Here is a 26,052-nt window from a genome sequence, read left to right on the forward strand (position 1 = left end):
AGGAACTAAGAGCAATTTCAGGATCTTCACATTAATCTTCACTTGCTCTAAATCTGGAAGATACTTAAGAAGGGCAATGGTGACACATGTTGACAGCTCACCATCAAAACCTTGTGTAAAATCCAGACCTTTGTGTAAAAGCTTGGGAGGCATTTCAACTGCATGATGTGCTGCCATCTAAAAGCAAAATACAACTGCTCACCTGATTCAAAGCACCTGAGGGATTATGGAAGCAAAACTGTCTGCTCATTTGATAATCACTTACATGTAATAATTCAGCACAGAAGAGGATTAAATTCTCCTCCTTTGGCTCAGAAAACAGGACTGTTTACTGTTCCAGGCCACCCAGTAATGTACGCTCATCCCAACCGACTGACAAAGTAGCATTCAGTATTGTGGAGAGCACAGGTTAACTCATACAACTCCCACTTCCAGGCAGGCCCTGCTGTAACATTGACAGGACAGGTCACAGAGTTTAAAGAGCGACTGCTGTGATCAGAGCTCAATGTTTTCACAGTTCCACCCCACTAAAACAGCACTGACATGGAAATATTACATGTATCTGTGCTAAAGAGAATGATTAACCCTTGCCATGACCCATGAGCCAATAGCTGGAACATGCCTTTGCCAGCAGCTCCAGACCAAGAAACAGTCCACACATCAAAAGGCAGAGAGTTTCCTCAAATTAATTGAAGCAAGTACACCCCCCATGAATATATATCCGCTTTGACAACAAAATATGCTGTAGGTGAGCATGGACCACACACACCTGAATTCTCTGCTGCACTATCCAAAATAATTGATTCCAGTTCACACACAAGATCTCCTTGTTTTTCTCAAATCAGCCGTGCTGAGTTACTCACGTTAAAGAGTTCTGGTGAATTTGTACTACAAAAGTTGTGTGGCACAGATGGTCTGAGGGGAAAATATGTTACACGTTGAATGGGAAATTTTATTACTGAACACAGCAAATTGCAGGGTTTTAGTAGACAAGTTAGATAGGCTTCCAAAAACCAACACTTTTTATTTATTTGTGGGAATTGAGAGCCATTGACAATGCCCACACTTATCTGAGGCAGAGAGCTCCATTGGCAATGAAAGAATGATGATTTATTTCCAAGTCAGAATAGTGCGTCACTCAAGAGGGGAACTTGGAAGTGATGGTGTTCCAATATACCTGCTGCCCTTGACCTTCTGGATGATAGAGATCACAGGCTTTGGAAGTGTTGCAAAGAGTTGCTGCTGCAGTGCATCATGTAGATGGTGCACATGGCAGCCACGGTGTCCCAATGGTGTAATGTGTGAATGTTTAAGATGGTAGAGATTGGAGTGCTGATCAAATGGATGGTTTTGAACCTGCTCCTGTAGCCAGAAGTCTTTGGGCCGCTTCTCCAGTTACGTTTCAGGTCAATGATGACTCCAGGAAGCTGATGGTGCGGAATTTAGTAGTGGATAATGCCACTGAATGTGATAGGGAAGAGCTCAGACTCTCTTGCTGGAGGTGGTATTACCTGGTACTTCAGTGGACTAAATGTTACTCGCCACTTATCAGCCCAAGCTTAAATCTTGTCCAGGTCTGCATGCAAGCAATAGACTATTTCATTATCTGTGGATTTGCAGAACTGAACACTGTGCAATCATCGGTAAACATCCCCACTTCTGATCATATAATGGTGGGAAGGTCATCAATGAAACATCTGAAGACACAAAGAATAGTGCACGGAGGAACTTTGACAGAGCTTGGAACTGAGACAATTGATCTCCAAAAACCACACCACCTTTCTTTGTGCTCAGTCCGACTCCAACCAGCGGGAAGCCTTGCCCCCAATTTCCATTGACTTCAATTTAACTAAAGCTTCAGGATGCCCCACAGTCAAATACTGCCTTGACATCAAGGGCAGTAACTCTCACCTCACCTCTGGAGTTCAGTTGCTCTGTCCATGTTCGGACCAAGGCTTGAGTTCTGAGGCAGAGTGATCCGAGTGAAACCCAAACTGAACACTGATGAGCAAATGAGGCTTGACAGCACTGTCAACCATTACTGATGCTGATTGAGACAAGACTGGTGGGGCACTATATGGGTTTGCTCTTTGTCGATGGAAGATGTCTTGGCAATTATCACTTTGTCATGTGGATCCCAGTGTTGTATCTGGACTGAAATGGCACAGCGAGTTAGAACGTAGAACGGTACAGTTCAGAACAAGCCCTACGGCCCACGATGTTGTGCCGAGCTTTATCTGAAACCAAGAAACCCTATCATCCTGGTGTGCTCCATGTGCCTATCCAATCACCGCTTAAATGTTCCTAAAGTGTCTGACTCCACTATCACTGCAGGCAGTCCATTCCACACCCCAACCACTCTCTGCGTAAAGAACCTACCTCTGATATCCTTCCTATATCTCCCACCACGAACCCTATAGTTATGTCCCCTTGTAATAGCTCCATCCACCTGAGGAAATAGTCTTTGAACGTTCACTCTATCTATCCCCTTCATCATTTTATAAACCTCTATTAAGTCTCCCCTCAGCCTCCTCCGCTCCAGAGAGAACAGCCCTAGCTCCCTCAACCTTTCCTCATAAGACCTACCCTCCAAACCAGGCAGCATCCTTTAGAGATCTGTGGATATGAACCCCAAGATCTCTCTGTTCCTCCACAGTCTTCAGAACCCTACCTTTGACCCTGTAATCCACATTTAAATTAGTCCTACCAAAATGAATCCCCTCACATTTATCAGGGTTAAACTCCATTTGCCATTTTTCAGCCCAGCTTTGCATCCTATCTATGTCTCTTTGCAGCCTACAACAGCCCTCCACCTCATCCACTACTCCACCAATCTTGGTGTCATCAGCAAATTTACTGATCCACCCTTCAGCCCCCTCCTCTAAGTCATTAATAAAAATCACAAAGAGCAGAGGACCAAGCACTGATCCCTGTGGCACTCCGCTAGCAACCTGCCTCCAATCCGAAAATTTTCCATCCACCACCACCCTCTGTCTTCGATCAGACAGATCAAGAACGAGTCTCGATACATAACTGGAATGTCATCAGAGTTGATCACTTTTTCAGTGTATCCAGCTATCACATTAAGTGAATCAAATGGGCTGAACACTGGATGCTCCGTTGGCGATAACCTCAGGAAAAGGTTGGCAATTCTGGCTGAAAATAATCTCATCTTTGGTGCAGGACTCTGTCATCATTGAGCACTGGATGTTTGTGAAGCCTCCTCCAGCCATTAGCTGCTTAATTGTCCGTAAGCATTCATGACCAGATGTGGCAAGGCAATAGCGGAAGAATCCGTTCCTGTCTCATAAAAAGGATTAAGAACGAGAAGACACAGATTTAAAGTGATTTGCAAAAGAAGCAAATATGATGTGAGAAAAAACTTTTTCACGCAGCGAGTTGTTCGAGTCTGGAATGCGCTGCCTGGAAGTGCGGTGGAGGCAGCTTCAATGGAGGCATTCAAGGGAATTAAATGATCATTTGAATCGAAACAGTGCATAAGGGTAAGGGGAAATGGCAAAGTCATAATGCTCATTTGGAGAGCTGGTGCAGATACGGTAAGCCAAATGGTCTCCTTCTGCGCTGTAACAATTCTATGATACGGTGATAACCTGAACCAAAGGACTGGAGAGGGAGAATCCCAGGATTTGGAAGCTAACGAGTTCACTTGAGGTGAGGAAATATGGATATAGTGCAGTGAGAGCTTGACTGAGGTAAGAATGAAGGTCGGGTAAGCAACTGCAAGGGACAGTGTGAGCATGAGAGTGCGAGTGCAGAAACAATTGGTGACAATGAGGAAGAATTTCACATCAGAGGTCAAGTTTAGTGAGGAGAATGAACTGATCATTATCAGCCATGACATAGGTGAATGTAGTCACAGATTTAGTATAAGCAAGGATGGTGTATGATATAGGAGTGCTGGTAAAGGCTTTGTGGGTCACTATAGCTGTGCAGTTAGATATTTGTATCTGGGACAGCTATAGGGAAAGAAAGGGCAGGCCTCGGCTGAGGGGATCAGCAGAGGGTTTTCAGAACATTTTATTCCCCTGGATTTGATAACATGATTTTGTTGCCTTGGGTAGGGCAGCATATAAAGAATCTTGTCTGAGTCTAATGTGCCTCTGGGAATTTTCAGAGCAAAACAAGCTTGCTTGGCGTCAGCCAGTCACACCCATGACCTCCATGTGAACTCCAAGAGCAGAAGGGCGTATCTATTCATCTGCATTTGTTTCCTGAAAGTTTTGCTCAGTCGATTAAACAATACACAAGAGCAGCAATCCGTTGTGTGGAAGTTACTTGATGTGCCCTCTCAGGAGTCTAAACGCTTGGTGCTTTTTGACTCTCCCCGGAATGGCACAGCTAAACCTGGAGCTGACAACATGTGCCATATATGTGAAACAAGAATTTCAATTGTGATTTGACGAGAAGAATGGGGCAATGGCTACCAGCATAAAGCACAAACTCGATGAAAGCAGCATCGATCACTCAGGTCAATATGGTCGGCCCGTCCATGCTTTAATCAGACTTGCTGCCTGAATACCATTGATGTGGCTGCTTCAAATCCATCATCCTCTGCTTATCAAGACAGTCTCCTAGTAACTAGAGGGAGAAGCACTTTCAACCAGTTACTCATCTGAAATCATCAGAATCAGGCAAATCCACACATGGCTATTGGCTGAAAGCAGTTGCCATGAAGTGGAGCCCCCGGCCATCAAACTCATTTTTTCCAAATTTAACATACCGGAAACCTGCTGGTCAGTTAAGACTCAAAGTCACAAATAATCATCCTGGTAGTGAGCAGTTCTCTCTGTGTGTTTGTACACAATGTGTATTCCCAACCTTACAACAATATATATATAAAAACACCGGCAGCAAAAGCATTGCTCCTGCTCCTATCGTTGTGGATACAGACTGATTACTGTCTGCTTCACTGCACAGACAAAATGGCATTCACAGCTTCTCCTCTCCTCCTTTTGCTTCATTCACTCTCACTACTTTGAATCGTTCTTCTTCCTATTTCTCCGATTATCTGTGTTCGCATCTATTTACATGCAGGTTTAAGTACCACTAACAAGGTTTGTCTTGATTTCTGAAGCTTTCCAGTGGGACGAGGAAAATCATTAGTGACAGTTGCTTGTTGTGAGATTGCATGTTTGGAACTGTGGTCACCGTAATCTTGTGTACGGGGCTCCGACCAGATACTAAAGTTGGTAAGCCAGATCAATCCTGGATTCTACCTCCCAACTTGTGGGGATTGACGCAGAACAGTTTAATCACTTACTGATTCTGTTGCAGTTAAAAAAAAATACAAAAGGATAGATTACTCCAACCACAAAGCCAGAGCAAGGGTGTTCACTGTCACGTGTAAATTCCACACTGCTATCATCATCTCTCAATTAGCATTCACGCCAATAATAAACAAAATTAACACTATTAATTAACAGGTTCATGCTGATGGTTCAGTTCCTATCACTCTGGCTACCCAAATCAGTTGGCAACGCTACAGCAAGACTTGAGGAGATAATGAAGCTGATACCCCAGTGCAGTACTGAAAGCAGACTGCACTTCAATTAGTCTGAGGTTTTCTGGCTGCAAGTTCTCACACTACAAAGAGTACGGCTCGTCAGTTGCTGAGCCAACATTCATCCCTCAATCACACAGATAATAAACAGATTAACTGGTTACTTATCTCGCTGTATCTTTATGGGACTGAGTGGGTATAATTTCATTGAGTTTGTTTACAGCAAGAAAATGACACAACATTAAAGTCATTCACCGGCTGTGAAGCAATTTAGAATAGCTGAAGATATATGGGACACTAAATAAATGCTAGACTTTGGTTTTTCTATATTATTGGTCAAATTGCAAAGTAGAAAGTGCCAGGTTGGACAGCGTTATGACCATAACAGATTTTCCCCAGCAACAGTTCAAATGACCAAACCTCACCCATGCTTCAAGTCACCGAGGCAACGGGAGCCACCGCAGCGAGATGGCTCCCTCCAACAACAACCTGCACTGACCATAGCACCTTTAACACAGCAGAACCTTTCCACATGCAACCTGTGGGGCAGCACGGTCAGAGGTTTGGGAGCAGGTTGCTGAACCACTCAGCTGATAAAAGTTTGCAGGAAATCAATCACCTTGAGCCTTGAAAATTTGACAAATTGGAAATCTAGCAGTTAATTAATAAAATCATGTTGGGAGTTGAATACATACATTTTTACAACAACCTATGCCAAGCAGCTAAATATTATAATACCGTGATCACTTTATGCTGCTATTCCTTTTGGATTGTCCCAGAAACGTGGTTCTGAATAGGCTGCTACTCAGCGCAGTCTAAATGCTGCCTTTAACATTTCAAGTGAACCTGGAATCCAAGCATACAGAACATCTTTTATTCTTGAATAAGCATTACAAAGCAAAACACACAACACAATAGTAATTACTCTTGTTTGAAGTAAAACTGCTTGCATGTTACCGGCCTTGTTTTCAGCCAACATTTTAAGTAAATGCCCCATTTTTTTCTCGACAACGACAATGATCTGAAATAAATACAAAACAAATAATGCTGATCGCAGCTGAAGTAATTGGTGTGCCAATTTTCACAAAACAAAATGTCCCCAATGTGCTTTACAGGAACAAGCTAACAAGCCTAATATGTGGTCTTTTAGCAGATGCTTTTGAAAGTCCATTGTCCGCACCAGATTCTGGAAAGTGGAAGGTATGTGCTGGGACAAGAGAGCTGGGGAGTAGTTCAGATGGAGGGTGCAGCAAAATCACAGAGGGATGTAAACATAAGAAAGTAGATATTTAAATAAGTGTGCAGAGTAAGAAAATCAGTAAGGGCAGGAATGATACAGAACGTCTCATGGGATGCAATGCAGGCCAGAGAATTCTAGACACCTGAGAACTTCATCAGGATGAGCTGAAAAGTTAGGAAAGCGAGCTTTTTTAAAAAAAACTGATCACTAAAATGATAAAGACATGGATGAAGTTTTCAAAGGAGGTAGAGGCAGAGGTGGGTGATATTGCAGAGGTGGATTGTAAGCGGTTGTGGCGATAGATTGACCTGTTTAAAGTTCAGCCTGGGTTAAGATACTAATGCATTTATAAACTGAATGTCAGGACAAAATTAGGTTCAGAAAAGGCATTGCTACAGCACTACAAACAGAAGTGCCATTGTATGGGTAGCCATGATTGTCGGGGCTGTGACCAAGATCACATTGCTTTTAAATCTCTGTGAACTTTTGAGCTCACTGAAATATCACTCACACCATCAAATTTAAACTGCCAATTCCAACATTCCCAATCCTACAAGTCCAATGCCACATATAACCTACAACCGAACCAACACAATTCACTAATACACTGCAGCATCCTGACGTCACTTTGAGCCGATGATTCAGTACAAGGTTCTGATCTCAATCAGATTGTCACATCAGTTTTCAACAACTGACATTATTCAAAATCCTTTTATCATTGCCAATTAGTGTCACATCTTCAAGCCTTCTTTCCTCTCCAAGATTTGCCTGTCTGACTATCTCCCAGTTTCGTACTTGTCTCCAGAGTAAATAATTTAATTCCATGTTCCAGCCTTCTTTTTGCACCAAAATTACTCTGCTCAAATTCAGTGAAATGAGCTGTGATGAGAATCAGGGCACATTCTATTTTCCCATCATTCGCAACCTGCAAAGATCAATCCTGCCACCCCTCCCCTCCCTATGAACAGACACATTCCTGACTTGCGATGATAGCACCATTCCTTCATTATCAAAATCTCTCGCTAACAGCACTGTGGGTGTACCTATACCATAGGGACTGCAGCAGTTCAAGGCAGCGGCTCACCACCAGCTTCTCAAGGACATTTAGGATGGACAATACTGTTTGCCTAGCCAGCAACACTCACCTCACACACAAAACAATCATGTTGTGCGCATTAACCCTATTGTTGTGTGCCCTAACCCTAATATAAGAATGGTTCGATCAAGCAGATGCAGCATGGATTCATGAAGGGAAAGTCGTGTTTGATGAAATTACTGGATTTTTATGAAGATGTGACTAGTGCGGTTGACAGAGGGGAACCGGTAGATGTGGTGTTTTTAGATTTCCAGAAGGCATTCGATAAGGTGCCTCACAAAAGGTTGCTGCAGAAGATTGGGGTACACGGAGTTGGGGGTAAGGTGTTAGCGTGGTTTGGGGATTGGCTATCTAACAGGAAGCAGAGAGTTGGAATAAATGGGTGCTTTTCTGGTTGGCAGTTGGTGACCAGTGGCATGCCGCAGGGATCGGTGCTGGGGCCTCAACTGTTTACCACTTACATAGATGATCTGGAGGATGGGACTGAGTGCAGGGTATCAAAGTTTGCTGATGACACGAAGATGAGTGGGAAAGTCTGCAGAGAGATTTGGATAGGCTGAGCGAGTGGGCGAGGATCTGGCAGATGGAATATAACGTTGGCAAATGTGAGGTTATCCACTTTGGAAGAAATAATCGTAAATTGGAATATTATTTAAATGGAGAAAAATTACATCATGCTACTGTGCAGAGGGACCTGGGGATCCTTGTGCACGAATCGCAAAAACTCAGTCTGCAGGTTCTGCAGGTGATCAAGAAGGCGAATGGAATGTTGGCCTTTATCACGAGGAGGATAGAATATAAAAGCAGGGAGGTCTTGCTGCAACTATACAAGGCACTGGTGAGGCCGCAACTGGAGTACTGTGTGCAGTTTTGGTCCCCTTATTTGCGGAAGGATATATTGGCCTTGGAGGGAGTGCAGAGAAGGTTCACCAGGTTGATACCGGAGATGAGGGGTGTAGCTTATGAGGAGAGATTGAACAGATTGAGTCTGTACTCGTTGGCGTTTAGAAGGCTGAGGGGTGATCTTACAGAGACATATAAGATAATGAAGGGGCTGGATAGGGTAGAGGTAGAGAGATTCTTTCCACTTAGATGGGAAACCAGAACTAGAGGGCACAGCCTCAAAATAAGTGGGGGCCGGTTCAGAACAGAGTTGAGGGGGAACTTCTTCTCTCAGAGGGTAGTGAATCTCTGGAATTCTCTGCCCATTGAAGTGGTGGAGGCTACCTCGTTGAATATGTTTAAATCATGGGTAGATAGATTTCTGATCAATACGGGAATTAAGGGATATGGGGAACAGGCGGGTAAGTGGAACTGATTCGCTTTAGATCAGCCATGATCTTGTTGAATGGTGGGGCAGGCTCGAGGGGCTAGATGGCCTACTCCTGCTCCTATTTCTTAATGTTCTTATGAGCAACATCCCCACAAACGAGGGACTGGTTTCCATTTATATACCAATGATAACCCTCAATTCTTTCATTGTCAAACCAGGACTTGAATGAATCTTATTCCTTCCAGCTTACTAATGATAAATAATGCCATTATCTAAGCCTCCCAGAAATCCCATTTCCTTGCCAGTTATTCTGCTATTGTCTCGGCTTTAACCAGACAATTCACACCTTTGGTATTCTGTTCAAACCGGAACTGACCTTAGATCTCATATCCTCCCCACCGTCCCACACAATTCTCACGCCGCTGAGTGTGCAACACCTCCAGACTTAATGATTCCAGTGCACTGCTTTTCCTCTTTGCATCCTCCACCTACCATGAACTCCAAAATGTTCAAATCATTGCTGTCCCACACACCAAGTACGAATCTCACCCATAACCATGTCAAGTGAATGGTCCATCTTGGCCACCTCCCAAGGACCCCAGTGTCACAATTTGATTCACTTGATGTGATATCAAGAAACAGCTGAAGGCACTGGATGCCGCAAAGGGCCCTGACAATGTTCCAGCAATCATCCTGAAGACTTGTTGCACCCTTAGCCAAGCTGTTCCAGTGCAGCTACAACATTGTTTTCTACCCAGCAATGTGGGAAATTGCCTAGCTATGTCCTGTACACAAGAAACATGACAAACTCAACCCGGCCCCATCAGTCTGCTCTCGATCATCCGTAAAGTGATGGAATGGGGCATCAACAGTGCTATCAAGCGGCGCTTACACAGCAATAACCTGCACACAGATGCTCAGTTTGGACTCCGCTAGGGTCACTCAGCTCCTGCCCTCGTTACAGCCTTGTTTCAAACATGGACAAAAGAGGTGAATGCCAGAGATGAGATGAGAGTGACAGCCCTTGACGATAAGGCAGCATTTGACTTGAGTGTGGCATCGAGGAGCCCGAGCAAAACTGGAATCATTAGGAATCAGGGAGTAAACGGTCCACTTGCTGGAGTCATACCTGGCACAAAGGAAGATGGTTTTGGCAGTTGGAGGTTAATTATCTCAGCTCCAGGTCATCTCTACAGAAGTTCCTCAGGGTTAATGTCTTCGGCCCAACCATCTTCAGCTGTTTCATCAATGATCTATCTCCCTTCCAATATAAGATCAGAAGTGAGGATGTTCGCAGATGATTGCGCCATCTGCAGATACCAAAGCAGCTTGGGTCCAAATGCAGCAAGACCTGGACAATATCCAGGCTTGCGCTGACAAGTGGAAAGTAGCATTTATGCCATACAAGTGCTAGGCAATGACCATCAAAAACAAGAGAGGACCTAACCATCACCAACTGACATTCAATGGCATTCCCATCACTGAATCCCCCCTGCCAACATCCTGGGCATTACCATTGATCAGAAACTGAACTGGACTCGCCATATAAATACTGGGCCTACCAGAGAAGGTCAAAAGCTGGGAAACCTGCGGTGGCTAACTTGCCTCCTGAGGCCCCCCTCCCACCACTAATAATGGCAGCAGTGTCTACCATCTACAAGATGCACTGCAGCAACTCATCAAGGTTCCTTAGGCAGAACCTTCCAAACCCATGACCACTACCATCTCGAAGGACAAAAGCAGCAGGTGCCAGCGACACCACCATCACCTTCGGGTTCCCCTCGAAGTCACTCACCATCCTGACTTGGAAATATATCCCAGTTCTTTCACTGTCGCAGATCAAAATACTGGAATTCTCTCCCTAACAGCACTGTGGGTATACCTATACCTCAAAGCACTGCAGTGGTTCAAGAAGCCAGTTCACCACCACCTTCTAAAGGACAACTAGGGATGGGCAATAAATACTGGCCTATCCAACAATGCCTACATCCCATAAAAATGAATTTTAATGCCAAACTGCAGTTATGGCTATGACAGGGTTCGTTGAAGAAAATTTTAGCAAACTATTAGCTCTCAGACCGCTTATGTCCCAGAGTCCAAGGAGCAGTTTGGGCACCGATGAATGGCCCAAATGGGTTGTCAGGACATTGAAACAACTTCTCATAAATTAGAATCAAGACCAGAGGATAAAGGTATCACCAAAAGCTTCAAATTGATTCCCAAGTTGGCTGCGAATTGAGGAATCAGCAAGGTTATTAGTCCTGATCACAACCTCTGCTAGGTGGGAGCTGAATCAAATGTGATGTCCTCCCTTGTTAAATAGCCAGCTGGCACTCAATTTCTGTACCCTAGGGTGGTCACCAGAAGGTGGCAATTGGATGGAATCCCAGGGATCCCTTTGAGAGAGGATGGGCAGTAAACTGTTAAACAAAATGGTAATTATAAATCACAAGTAGCCAAGTTGAAGTTCGCCACAGTTGTGCAGCTGGAAATGATCAGAAAAGCAATATCCCTGAGCTGTCAGCCATTACCAACCTTGATCCAATGACTTGGGATTTTTTGTAGTACAACGGAATGGCTCTCCTGTTGATTTCCCTTTCCTCTCGACAGGGAGATATTTAGCCTCTGCTCCCTACGTGTCAAATTAGCAAAAATCCACATGATCAACCACCCAAACTACCATCTGACCAGTGATGTAACAACACACAGGAACAAAACAAGCACTGATCTCTATCCTCGCAGATTTAAGATGGCGATAATTCATCTTGAGAAATGAAGTACTTCCCCCGTCACACAGCATTCAAAGTTCTTTTTCCTCCAATGTACCTCTGAGAGAAACGCCAGTTTCTCAAATTTCCTCACAGCCCCCAGAAAAACTATCGGGAGTCTTGAACATTATGTCATTAGTAGCATAACTTTCCATGACATAGAATGTTTATACGTGGAATATGCTTGGCCCCTTTGGTGCAAACCGCAGTTCAAGTTTGTTCAGCAGCATAAAGGTTAATAGAAGGACATGTTCCTGATCACCAGGAATAATTACCCACATCTTTCAGCATTACTCATCCATTATGGCTCATCAACACAAAAATACATGGGAGTATGAGAGGGAGAAAAAACTTGTAAACCACAATAACTCCCCAATGAGCTGACCTTTTGTCATATTTCATTGGGCTCAATATTAAAATAGAAAACACCAAAATTTTTCCACCTTGAAATTATTTTGAACAATAAACCTATGATGTTCCTAATTCCCACCGTTCCAGTCAGGTCCAATATTTGTAAAATGAAAGTTTTCCAAAGTTTAGCGTTGATAATATATCAAGCCAGCTTGATTCAGAATTTTTTTTTTAATAAACAGGGTACCAAAGATCATTGCAGTTTTAAGAGCTACCTGATAAAAAGTCACAATCTGCAGATTGCTATGGTGTGTTGTGTTGAGGAGAATGGAACTTTATGTAACATGTTCCCGCCTGAGGGCCATTTCGTATCCTTGACAAGACATGCTGGTGATCGATGTTTCACATAATTGAGGGGGCCAGTTAGAATTTGTTGATGCAAATGACTGCAGACAGGAACTTCATCTGGTGCCCTGTCCTGCTCCCCCCAAATCCAGTGGCTAACACACAAGATGAGCCCCACTTCTCCCGTTTGTGCTTCTGCCAGTGTTTTATGGTCAGATTACCATCCCACTATTCAACGGATGAGAATGTCCGAGAATAGATGACTGCCTCCTGTACTATAATAAAAAGCAAATTATTTGCATACTTGCAATATTATCTGAACAGGATAGTTATACAGGAAATCCATCAGCATATTGGGACAGGCACCACCTTTCACTTTTCTTATTTCCTGGTACACCTCTCACACTCCCTTAAGTCTAAAGGGTGCAGATTTGAAGACCTTGATGGAGAACTAAATTTGGCAATCCACTGTCAGATCTGGTTGGATCATTTGAATAATTAACAGGTCCTGTTCTCCATCGCTAAAACTACCCATTATTCGAAGATTACATCCCTAGCTTCCCCACTTCACCACAAACTACAACTCTGACAATCCCACAGCCAATAAGTGTGAGGGGCATTTTTCTTGCAAAAATTGGGGCCATCTGCTCAGCTGTTTCTGCTGCTTCCCTCTCCCTTGCTGACCAGGCCTAAATTCCAAGAATCCCTACAGTGCAGAAAGAGGCCATTCAGCCCATCGAGTTGCACCGACCACAATCCCATCCAGGCCCTATTCCCACAACCCCTCATGTGGGGCGGCACGGTGGCACAGTGGTTCACACTGCTGCCTCACAGCACCAGGGACCCGAGTTCAATTCCCAGCTTGGGCCACTGTCTGTGTGGAGTTTGCACGTTCCCTCCGCGTCTGCGTGGGTTTCCTCCGGGTGCTCCGATTTCCTCCCACGGTCCAAAAAAATGTGCTGGTCAGGTGCACTGGCCGTGCTAAATTCTCCCTTAGTGTAAATGAACAGGCGCCGGAGTGTGGCAACTCAGGGTTTTTCATAGTAATGTAATTGCAGTGTGAACGTACTTGTGACTAATAAATAAACTTCATTTACCCTGCTAATCCCCCTGACATTAGGGTCAATTTAGCACGGCCAATCCACCTAACCCACACATCTTTGGACTGTGGAAGGGAACGGGAGCACCCAGAGGAAACCCACGCAGACACGGGGTGAACATGCAGACTCCACACAGACACACAGTGACCCAAGCCAGGAATTGAACCTGGGTCCCTGGTGTTGTGAGGCAGCAGTGCTAACCATTGTGCCACAGATTCCTCAACATGGTTACCCTGGCCTTGATCTGAATTCACATCTTGCGCTACTTTTTCTCATGTCCACGCTGTGCTTGTCTTGTCCATGAGATCCACCTCCTGTTTTCTTGATCCTTTTTCTATTAAACTGCTGACAATCTAACTTACATTCCTGGCTTCCATGTTAGTTGATATTAACAGTTCTTTTTCCTCAGATATTGTCTCCCTTTCTCTCCAAATCTTCTATCATCAGCCCTTCCCTCAAAAGAGCAACTTGTAACCCCTCCATCCTTACAAACTCCCACCCTCAGCTCCAACCTCCCCTGTCTCTCCAAACTTCATGAATGAATCCCTCCAGTCAGGTTTCCACCACCATCATAGCGAAACAATTCTCACCAAAGTTATATATTTCGAGTTGACTATAACAGTATAAAAGTATCCTTCCCTATCCTTCTCAAGCTGTTTGTAGCCTTTTCCAGAGTTCTGCTCCAACACCTCTCCACCATCATTTGACTGAATGGATCTGCACATGACTGGTTCCATTCTTATCGATCCAGTCTCAGCCAGAGAATCACCTGGAATGGTTTCTTCTCCCACTCCCATACAACTACTTCTGATGCCCAAGAATGTTTCCTTGGATCCACCTATTTCTCTGCTACATGCTGCCCCTTAGCAACATCATTCAAAACACAGAGTCAGTATCCGCATGAACACTGATGACAACCAGTTCACCATCACTGCACTTGACCCCGCCATCTCTAAACATGCCCAACATCCAGTCGTGCATGCGCAGACGTTTCCTTCCAACTAAATAATGGGGAGACAGAAACGATTGTCTTTAATTTCCATCATGAACTTCATTCCCCTACCTCCTCATATGAGTGCCTGAAGCTCAGCCAGACTGTTTGCAACCTCACTGTTCTATCTGACCCCAAGGTGAGTTTACTACCAAATAAATGCACCCCCCTGCCCATTTCCACTTCTGTAACATCACATGGCTCCGTGAGCAACTGATGGTAGTTAAGTACACCAATGAATATGACTTTCTAAGCTGCTTGAACAGCTCACACAGAAGAGAAGCATCTGGTTCTCCATGTTTCCTGCAACTCTATCTACCATGGAATTGAATGATTCAGTTTAAGTCAGTAAATGGAGTTGCTGATCTAGCTCATTGCAGATACTTCTGTCCTGGTGATTGGGGGGTGACAATAAAATCAGTTAATATTCAGCTCGGGAGCTTGTCAAACAACATGTCTGAATAGACAATGAGAACTGTTAGGTTATGGAGACCAATTTGAGACAAGACCTGATTTGGTTAGTGAGGCGAGTGTCCCTTTTAAAGGGTTTCATGACCCAGGATACTAATCAGGAACCAGGTTGGGGGGTCACTCCAGCAAGCAGGGGTTTCTGTTCCAGAATCATCTTGGGAGCTGGCTGCAAATAAATATGTTGTTGCTTTTCCCTTAACCGCTGAACAAGAATTATGTCGGCCTTGAGGGCAAAAGTGAGCCTTGAACTGTTAATATACAGTTTCTGTTGAAGTTGAGTGAAGTTGAGACAAAGAGCATCAAATACAAAATGCCCCCATTTGGACAGATAGGTTCTTTTGATGCCCCCAGGGAGGACTGGACACAATACACACAGCATTTGGGCTTTTACTTTCAGGCCAACAGAATAGAGAAGTAGGAAGGAGAAGAGAAAGGCAATCCTCTTGAATGCGTTAGGGACCCCAGGCTTACAATTTGATTCACAGTCTTACAGCCCCAAGCACACCCAACTCCACAACCCCCAAGCACACTTGACTCCAAGTCATACAGTGAGATTGTTGAATTGGTGAAATCATATTTCCATCCATAAACCATTGGGCATATTGCAGGGATTTCAATGTAATTAAGGAGGAGAACCCCAGGAAAAACTATAGTGACTTATATCACCAAACTGAAGCAAATCTCAGAGCACTACGACTTTAGAGTCACTCTGAATGAGATGTTGCGGGACAGATTAGTCTACGGGATGAATAATGTGGCTATTTAAAGCAGATGCAGATATTGATTTTAAGCAAACGTTGTGAAGATAGTGCTGGCAAATGGGGTATGTCTCGAGCAGACTCTCAGAAGCCGTAAATTGACAAAGAAGGATTGCCAATAGTTTTCTGGTGTCAAGAAATTCCACCAGCACTTTACCATTCTTTCTGGTCACAATTGTCACCATCGACATTGGACGGTACAGTTAAAATACGTCCCTGTTTTTCCACTCATGGAATACCTGAAGTCATGTTGTCTGATAATGGAACAGCGTTCACGAGTGCCAAGTTTGAGAACCTCATTGCCTTCAATGGCATCAAGCAGATTCAGACTGTGCCTTACCACCCAACTTTCAATAGACTAGCTGAACAAGCTGTTCAAACCTCTTCTGGCTGAAGAAGCAGTGCGGAAGGACTCGGAGAGCAGAATCTTAAGATTCCTTCTGGGCTCGAGTATCACTTCACACACAACAATGGGAGCCTCACCAGCAGAGTTGTTAATGAACCGTCACATCAGACTGAGACTAAGCCTCGTGATCAAAATTTGCCGGGGAGGGCAAAGGCCAGCCAAAGCAGCCAGAAGACAAACCAGGATTCATGGTCAACCACGGTCATTTTCAGTGGATGAAGCAAGTATCTGAGGAATCTTATAAGTGGGTTGAGTTGGGTTTCTTGAGTCATATCCAAAACTGGGCCGCTGTCTTATCAAGTGGTCAAAGGAGGAAAGATCATCTGGAAACACAGACCCCAGCAACCAGTACTGCCATCAGGAGCTATGTTGCTATCTGGGAATGTTGTCGACTATCCAAGCATTCAAGTACCAGGTTGTCCTGTTACAGGCACAACTGACATCCCCGTGCAAACAGATGATACTGAGATGTCTGTGCCTGAAAAGATACCTGTGATTGTGGTTTCTACTGACAGCACTCCAGTGGGAAGCACCCCAGACAGAGGAGTTACATCGCCCCACTAGGAATCGGAAACCAGCTGAAAGACCTCTTAAAATGGATTGGATTCACGTGTTAAATGTTCAATTATCGGGGTCTGAGTAAACCAGTTAGGGACCAGATCTGGGGTTCACCCCGGCAAGCAGGGGTTTCTGTTCCAGAATCATCTCGGGAGCTGAGGCAACCACAAGAGGCCTCTGCATGGCTTTTACCTGTAAATAAATGTGCTCTTGTTTTTCCCTTAACTGGTGAACAAGAATTATTCAAGTTCGGGAAGTCAGCAAAGTAGTTGCTCATCACTGATTTGCTTGGAAATAAAACGTGGACTTGATCAATGACCAGTCGGACTTTTCGATGTTATAGCACCAATCCTAGTGTATAAAATGCAGTTCAGTAAAGATAAGATACATGCACTCCTTTATTTTATATATAGGTACACACTTAGGTAGACATCACAGAACTAGCGAGGGTATTAATCATGTCCAGGAATGTAAACATCCAATCTGCTCATCATTTCAACCAACATTTCTATTCTGGTTACCCACTGTGCTTCTGAAATTCACCAGGAGTTTCCTCTCATTTCTAACAGACAACAATAACCAAATGAAATTGTACAAGGACTCACTCAGAAGTCCTGAACACCTTTATCATCTTTGACCATGAGAAGTAAAAGTGTCATCCAGTTTCAAGAGCACAGACAGCAGGCCATTCAGTCGAGAAACAGAAAGCAGTTTCTGTTAGCACAGAATCCCGGATCCAGTTATAATTTAAATATAAGCATGTCAAGTTAGAATATTCCAGCACCAAGTTCTCACCAATTGTTCAGCTTGGGAATCAGAACTGGAAATCATCACAACTGAAATGACAGCACAATGATCACTGGATATATCTACAATTCTTCAAACGTTCCATACATTTGAAGTCAGGTATCCAGACGTGCACCCAGTCATAAATTCACACTGGGCAGGCAAGAGTTTCTGCTGGAATGCAGTGCTGTCACTGGGATTTGAACCAAGTGGGTGCACCATGTTTTTGTACAGGAGCAAGTTATAACGGACCTGGCATTATATTCCTTCCTTTTAAACTGGATTCCATCCAGTGAGTTATCTGGATTTGAACAACTGGGATTGATGGTTGCTGGTCTGTCACTGGGCGTGGGAAGGGTCTGGTGGCACAAAGATGCAGTGGTCAAGTGTGAGTTTTCCTGTGGCATTTTGGTACCTTCATTCAAAATATCATTGCATTCCTATCTGGCATCATACTGACTATCAACGTGAAATAAAAACATGATAAACAGAATAAGATAACTCACAAAGCTCCACCTCCAGACAGACATTGTACTGCAATATAGAAGCGACAGTAAGTTTCGAGGAAACATATTCTGGGGTTGAGTTGACACTGCTGAACACAAACTTTGCAGTTTCTGACGTCATTTAAACCCCTCAATGTACTGCAGCCTTTTTACACATTGCCAGTGTTTTGTACGACAGCTAACATAGGTACATTGTGAGTGTCATTTCCTGAAGCTTAACTCGACTTTGCCCCGATCAACTTGCAGCAATAACATGACTATCAATTCCAATCTGTGGGTATTATTCATCATAACTTCACAGTGTCCGTAACTTCTGGCAAAGAAGTCAAAGTTGACTAAAATTTAAATTAAGAGTAGAGTAATCGCAATCTACGTCTTAGCTCTTTCGAGCTTTACTCGTGGTCATACTTGGTCAAGCAGGATTCTAAAACTTCAATTAACACAGTCAGAAGTTCAGAATTTTTTTTCAAAGCTGCAAATGCTGAAAAGATCCACGTGTAAACAGCGTTCTCTATACTGCTCCTGGTTCCTTCAATGTGCTTTGTAATTACGATATAATATACTGTACATCAAATCCACAAGCAACCATCAAGCAGGAAAAGATCAGTGCTCCATCAGTTCCTAGTTTTAGAATATCAACAGGCAGTGATATCTGGATCCTTACTATCGAATTTACCTGAACTGTTAAGCCTTTACTTGCAATTTGGTCAAGGACTCCAATCATAACCCATCCAAATGTCAATTTTCCATTCTTCGATACAAGAGAATCTCATCTGGGTGCAGATGATATAGTAAGAGGTCTCACAACAACAATTTTATAATTGTTTTATAATTTTATAATTATACTTTAGAAACTTTGGCAATCTGTATAACTGAAGGTCATGGCACAGGTGACATTCTCATACCAACCCTGGGCCAATGAAGAAAACATTGTAAAACATACCAATGTCTGCACACATCCACTTTTCCCTCTGTCCTGTGAATCGGCAATTACCTGCCTGGAGTCTACAGAAGGATAAATTACTTTCCCCAACAATGATCGAAGCACATTCACTAAACTCCATTTGCAAAGACAAAATCTACCATTTACACTGTCTGGGCATTACATCACAAAAAATTCACAATGGTTATGCTCGATTGACATCCCAGTCAAATAAAACTCCACAATATAAAACTGTGGGAACATTTTATATACCTGTTAATTTAATGAAAATCCCAGTGAGAACTCTATTTTGCATGTGATTTTGGCAGGTGGCTGACTATATTATTATACAGCATAAACTTAAATAAAATGAGGTGAATAACTGGTATTTCGTGTGGGATTTATACTTCACTGAATTTCTAGATTAAAATGCTTTAGCTACAATGTACTGCCAAAGAAATTTCAGCCAAAACACGTAAAAGCCTTAAAATTAAATGATTATACTGATCTGTATTATACAGCATACTGCACATGACAATAAGAACAAAACTATCATGATCACTCCAGAAAAGATAGGTATACACACTTGATTTGCTTTCTATTCTCAATTTCCATCCAGCAGTGCTGATGTTTTGTATGGCACTTTCAGCTCACCAAGCTCACTCCATGTAAATCTATATGCAGAACCTCACTGCCACACCCGAGTGGAAGGTACTTCACATCAAACCCTTACAGTGCATGACAATGCCTACAATTTCACACAGTAAGAGTTTTAACAACACCAGGTTAAAGTCCAACAGGTTTATTTGGTAGCAAATGCCATTAGGTCAAAAAAGCTAATGGCATTTGCCTACCAAATAAACCTGTTGGACTTTAACCTGGTGTTGTTAAAACTCTTACTGTGTTTACCCCAGTCCAACGCCGGCATCTCCACATTACAATTTCACACACAATGAGCTCTCAGTCTCAGCCTACCCATCTGAGAGATGACACTGAAGCCTGGGCTTCATCACACTTCAAAAGGGTTGCCAAGTCACCTTGTTGGCTCTCAGCATCTCCTTGCATCTGAGAAGAAACCAGCTTTAGGAGAGACCTGGAACCAAGACACCCTGTTCTGTCCTACAGGCAGCAACAAGAAATAATACAGGGTAAGAGAAAAGAACAGAGAAATTAAACAATCTTAAAACAAGCAATTTAAAGAAAATAAAGTGATACCTGATGTTGAGAGACAACTTTTATTGAAAGCATTTTGGTCCAAATAATTATACTGGCCAACTACAAAGACACTAATCTCATAATAAACTCACTCCCTAGTCAATTAAAATCACGAAGTAAGATCCCATCCTTAACTAAAAGCAGGTGCCTGTCTACAAATCAGGGGCCCCAAGTCTTTCCTCTTCAGCTGCCAAGGACTTCATTGGCATGTAACCAGCAACCCAAGGCACTGAATCACAGTTACACCCACCACAGCTCCGCAACTAGTATCCTTCAACGTATGGGTTTGATACAAGCTGTATCCACACCATCCCCAAAGGCTCAGTCAGGAATATGAACTGAGTTCTGGTGAACATTAAATTCTCAACACACTTTCGGCTAAAGCAGCTCAGGAAGCACTGCTTTGTCACAGACTGATTCTCAACAACTCAACTGGACACCAGCAAAACTATAAGAAATGTGGAGTGAATTTATTTACACTGACCAACTGTAACCCTGATTTTTAATTTCAGACCATTTCTGAAAATTGTTAACAGGAAAAGCCTCGAGAGAAGGGGGCAAATGGCCGTTACAAGGTGAAATTATAGCATTCCTCAACCACCCAAGATTAATGAGTTACCTCCACTGATGATACCAGAACTTCCTCAAACAAGGAAGGTCAATAACATCTGCCCAGCCGCCCCCTCCTGCCTGTTGTTTTAGAGCTGTTACGGTGACACAATGGTTAACACTGCTGCCTCACAGCGCCAGGAACCCGGGTTCAATTCCCAGCTTGAGTCACTGTGCGGGATCTGCACGTTCTTCCCCGTGTCTTTGTGGGTTTCTCCCACAGTCCAAAGGACATGCTGATTAGGTGCATTGGCCATGCTAAATTCTCCCTCAGTGTCCCTGAACAGGCACCGGAGTGCGGTAACTAGGGGATTTTCACAATAACTTCATTGCAATGTGAATGGAAGCCTAATTGTGGCACTAATAAATGAACTTTAAAGGCCACAAGAGCAGTAGTTCACATCCTCTGAATTAAGATGGGATGTAGAACAGAATATAATTCTTATGGTAAGTTTAAAGTAACTTGGGTAACTAATTTGTTTTAAAATATGATGGAGTTATGTTACAAATTGGAATACTGTGGACCTAAGGATTAAATGTTTTTGAACAAATGGAAAAAGCCTGTCATCCCCATCTTCTGATGAGAATTTATTTAGGATGACTCAGTGTGTCACATGCACATGATGATGTGATCAATGACCCTAAAGTCCTTCTTCCCCCAATGTGACAGACTTCTAAACATGTTTTCATTCAGACAGTACCTCTTTAATAAAAGAAAATACATGCTTATGCTCCACAAAGATCTTGTTTAAAGGGAAAATGCTATCCTTCAACTTCACTTATGTTGATTTGCACATTTGTGTGTACTGGCTCACAGAAGGATATTTGAATTTGGTATTTGTCAGGAAGTCTGTCTAAACTGAAATCTCAAAAATAAACTTCAATCCCTTCAGCCCAGTCTCACCAAAGGTAAGTCAAACTGACAAATGCGTAAGTAATCAAAATTTGGCAAGGAATTGCTGGTGATTTAAGTTACGAAAGGCAGCAAGTAAACAGAGCTGTGAAAACGAGAGCATTCAACATTCCGACACAGATTTGGTACTGTGGATCTCGATGCTTCTGGAAATTCCAGCGGCTGTGTGCATGTGAGGCACGAAGATGATTGGGATTGACCCTGATCCTTCATAAAAGTTAACAGCCTGTGGGCACTTGCAATACAATTAATACATGAAGAATGGTCACGTGTGGAAGTTATTTGTGGGCAACCAGTCTCTTACTGAACCATGTCCCAGCACAGTCACAAGCATGGGAGGGGACAGCACCGCATTTGTCCCAGTATCGTACCACCCCACAGATGATACCGTGATGGACGGAATAGTACTTAGCTCAATTTAACACCTACCATAATGAGTTCATCACTTCAGTTCCAAAAACATGTCTGAACCATAAATCTCCTGTCCTCTTTGCAATGCTAATGACACTGATCCCTGAGTAACCAGCCATTGTCCAAAGAGTTGATGTGTGAGCCTCCTCAGAGAGTCCAATGGTTATTCTACCAGAGGAGACCCTGTAGGCAAGCCCAATCCGGCCTTCATCCAACATCCATTCATGCAATTTCTGACAGGGGTCACAATGGGGCAATCACGATCAGGGAGGCTGATTCGGTTTTTTTCTTACCTTTCTCATTCCAGGCCAATTGTAGGCCCTGGGTCACGATCAACTTAGACCGTAATCAAACCAGTGATTATTCTGCCTGCAGGCCTCAAGTGCCAACAGCCATTTGGGAGCTCAAAATCACCCTCCAAGAAACAACACTGTGTATATATTAATGGGTGAATTACACGAGATGAAGTGGGCCCGTGGAGAAGAATTTAACACCCACACGTACTGAAATTGCAGATAATTTAACTGCAATGACTGCTACAACTGATTCATAATGTTAATCATTCCCAGGAAGCCATCGTGGGCTACCCCACAGAGTCAGTATATCAGAAACACAAAGGAGTACAAGTTAAGTTCCAGGTTGTAATTTGATGTGCTGTATATTAAAAAAAAAGAATCTGCCAAATAGCTAACATGATTTCAAGCTTTGATCGGGTAATACTGCAGCGGCAGAATAAGATGCAATGGGTTCAGGAGAATTCAATAATCATCAGAATTGTGCTCCACTTTGATGTGTGATTCAACTTTATATTGTTTTATTTACTATTTTCTGCATGAAAAACGGTGAGGCACACATCACAAGGATGATTCATTAAAGGGAATTCCTTACATATGCAATTTTAAACATCTGCCAAGATCAAAAGGAAGAAAGCTGTAATAAATGTTGACTTCATTGTTATTTTAAAACAACCTTCGGGATAAGTGCTGGCGTGAATTTACATATTTGCACAGAAGGAAGCCAATCAGGCGAACCCACCTCTGTGAAGGAGCAATCCAATTAGCTCCACTCTCCTGTCCTTTCCCCATAGTTCTATACATTTTCCTCTTTGATTGGTTCATCCAATTCGCTTTTGAAACTTATTATTGAATTTCCTTCCAGGAAGCACATTCCAGATCATAACTCGCTACATAAGAATTCACTTTGCCTCAGGCTATTTTATTAATTAGCTTAAATCTAGATGCTCTGGCTGCTGACTCACTGGAAACAATTTCCCTTTATTTGCTCGATTAAATCTCCCCTTAACCTTCTCTGCTTGAAAGAGCTTCCCTAATCCATTCTATACCCTCTCTTAAAAGCCTTGACATTATCCCTAACCAAAATGGACACAATACTTCAAATGAGCTATTACCCTTGTTTCAGAAAGTTTCACCTTAACTTCCTTGCCTTTGTACTCTGTGCTCCTGGTTATAAACCCAGTCACTTATCATGCAGGCCAATATCATTAATTGGCAGTCTTCAGACTTGATAGTCAAATGCTACTCATTATCCCACCCCACAACCTCCCCAAAAATAAAGCTTGAATCATTCAGCAAAGGGGAAAGGACAGGAGAGTAGTGTGACGGGTAGAGTGACCAATGAATAAATTATGGCGTTTTTTATATTTACTGGGGCACTATTGCAAGTTGCTGCAGAAGAGAGTGGGAAATTTAGGTTTTACAATGCACACCTTTGCAGAACACTTCCTTAATCTTAACTGATCCTCCACAAATAGGAGGTTTAAAGAATGAACCTGAAGTGGTCAAGTAAGCCAGATTCGCCCTCATGTGCCTGTGAATAAGGGCATCAGTAGTCAAGGAACAAGAAGTCTATTTAACCTCCACAAAGGCAACTGTCTTCTCTGGAGTTAGGGACAGGTTGATGCTAAAAACGACCAGCAACAGGGCAAGAAAATGAAATGGGCTGGGGAAAATTCAGTTTCTCATTCTTTTGGAGCCCAAAGCACAGAAACGTCTCGAACATAAACTTAGGAAATGAGCAGAAGTAGGCCATTCGGCCCCTCAAGCCTGCTCAGTCATTTGATAAGACCATGGCTAATCTTGCATCGAGTTGGCAATCTGCCTTGGCTATGTGAAAAACTTGAGAAGTGCGATGATGGTGCACTAAAGACTGCTGGTCTAAGGTAGGGCTGAGAAACACTGGTGGAATCAAGTAAAAAGCTTTTCTTTGCATCAAGTATTTCCATATCTGCCCTTGGAGTGTATACTGCTCTCAGGTAGAATGTGTCCCAACATCACAACATTGCACACCATGATGTCAGAATTTACATAAATGTAATTACCAAACTTGGAGCTTTCAATATTTTTAAATAGCCTGCCCGATATGGGGGTGCTTTGCATGGAGTTTGATCTCTTAATCTGTACATTATCACTGATCACCCAACCACAAACTGTTTGTCATTGCCAGAAAGACATCTTGTGACTGTAATAATGAAACTTGCTGCAAAGTTTTCTCAAGACTTCTGACCAAATATAAAGCTTTTAAAATAAAATATTTCCTGTAACTGCTAAAAGGGAAGAATAAAGATTCCACATTCAGTGTCCCAAGCTTCATTGGTCTCAGCTGGGATGGTAGCATTGGCACCCTTTGTCAGTGAGTGCCTTCCTGTCTCCTGGTTGCTATCCAGCATCTTCTGCATATACGACTATCATGTGGGGATAAGAATGAGGCTGCTGGCTGTTAAATGTCTTGATGCACAGTGAGTTTGGCTAGTTTCACCAGTCGAATGTCCAGAGTAGTTGGGCTTCCGACAATCTCACTCCAGCGGCAAACTTAACAATTCCAAACAACAACCAACTCAGTTTGCGAACAAAGTTAGCCACTCCAAACTCAACACCCAAAGCATTCTCGAACTTCGTGTCAAACCAAGACAAAGCATGTGTGGATGACAAGGTTTGGTTCTTGACATTACACTACAACCCTTTAAACTCAGAATTCACAGAGTTCAATGTATTCTGCGACTCACTTCCACCAAACTGTGAAACACTAACATACACAATCGTGTATTTTCCAAACAATGACATCCAGTGACCAAAACACGACAATATCCATGGCACTGTTCAGGAAATAACTGTGAAATGCAATGAAAAAGTCAAAAGGCTTGCAATGAAGACCACTGATCTCATTTGTTAATGCCCAGGAAAAGTGCATTCGAGAGTGATTTTATCAATGACCAGGTGTTCCTGTTGATCTTATCGTGAATATTGTGGATTGTAAACTTGCAAATGGACACTTCACCAATACCTCAACTGGAATGGTTACATTCTTCCACCGGTATGAAGAAACTGAATTAACATCAGTAAACATGAACACAAAATTCAGCGACCTTGCAGACCCAACTCTGAATATTAATTCAGCTTTCTCGTGCTGTTGAGATCACTGACAGAATTAAGCCAATGATGTAATTCTCCAAACTGATATTTATATAGTGTTGGGCTCCTCCAAACATGGAATAGAGCCAACCCGGTATTTAAAAACTTCATTCTTATTACAATTTCTTATTGTTAAACTGGACTATTCTGCTGAACAAAAAAATGGTTGACATGAGTGGAAATTATCCCCAAAAATCTCCAGAACAAAATTATCTTCTCAGTTTCAGGAATGTCACACCTCGTCATGCCTAAGGAGCTTTGAACCAACCACTGGGACTGTACAGATCAATTTCCAAGGAGCGACAGGAATGCAAATTGCATCCGATCAGCCAAACCATGTGAATGGAGTCCATGGGTTTGTTGAGACAATGGTTTCCCAAACAC

At 42.9% G+C, this 26,052-nt stretch overlaps 1 protein-coding gene across 1 annotated transcript in view; it reads right to left on the reverse strand.

Moving 5' to 3' along the window:
* Window positions 1–26,052, reverse strand: part of LOC144510095 (histone acetyltransferase KAT6A-like) — a 160,474-nt gene that overhangs the window by 100,802 nt on the left and 33,620 nt on the right. The gene's annotated exons all lie outside the window — the stretch shown is intronic.

The sequence above is a fragment of the Mustelus asterias genome, chromosome 22, assembly GCF_964213995.1.
Source record: "Mustelus asterias chromosome 22, sMusAst1.hap1.1, whole genome shotgun sequence".
Taxonomy (NCBI): domain Eukaryota; kingdom Metazoa; phylum Chordata; class Chondrichthyes; order Carcharhiniformes; family Triakidae; genus Mustelus; species Mustelus asterias.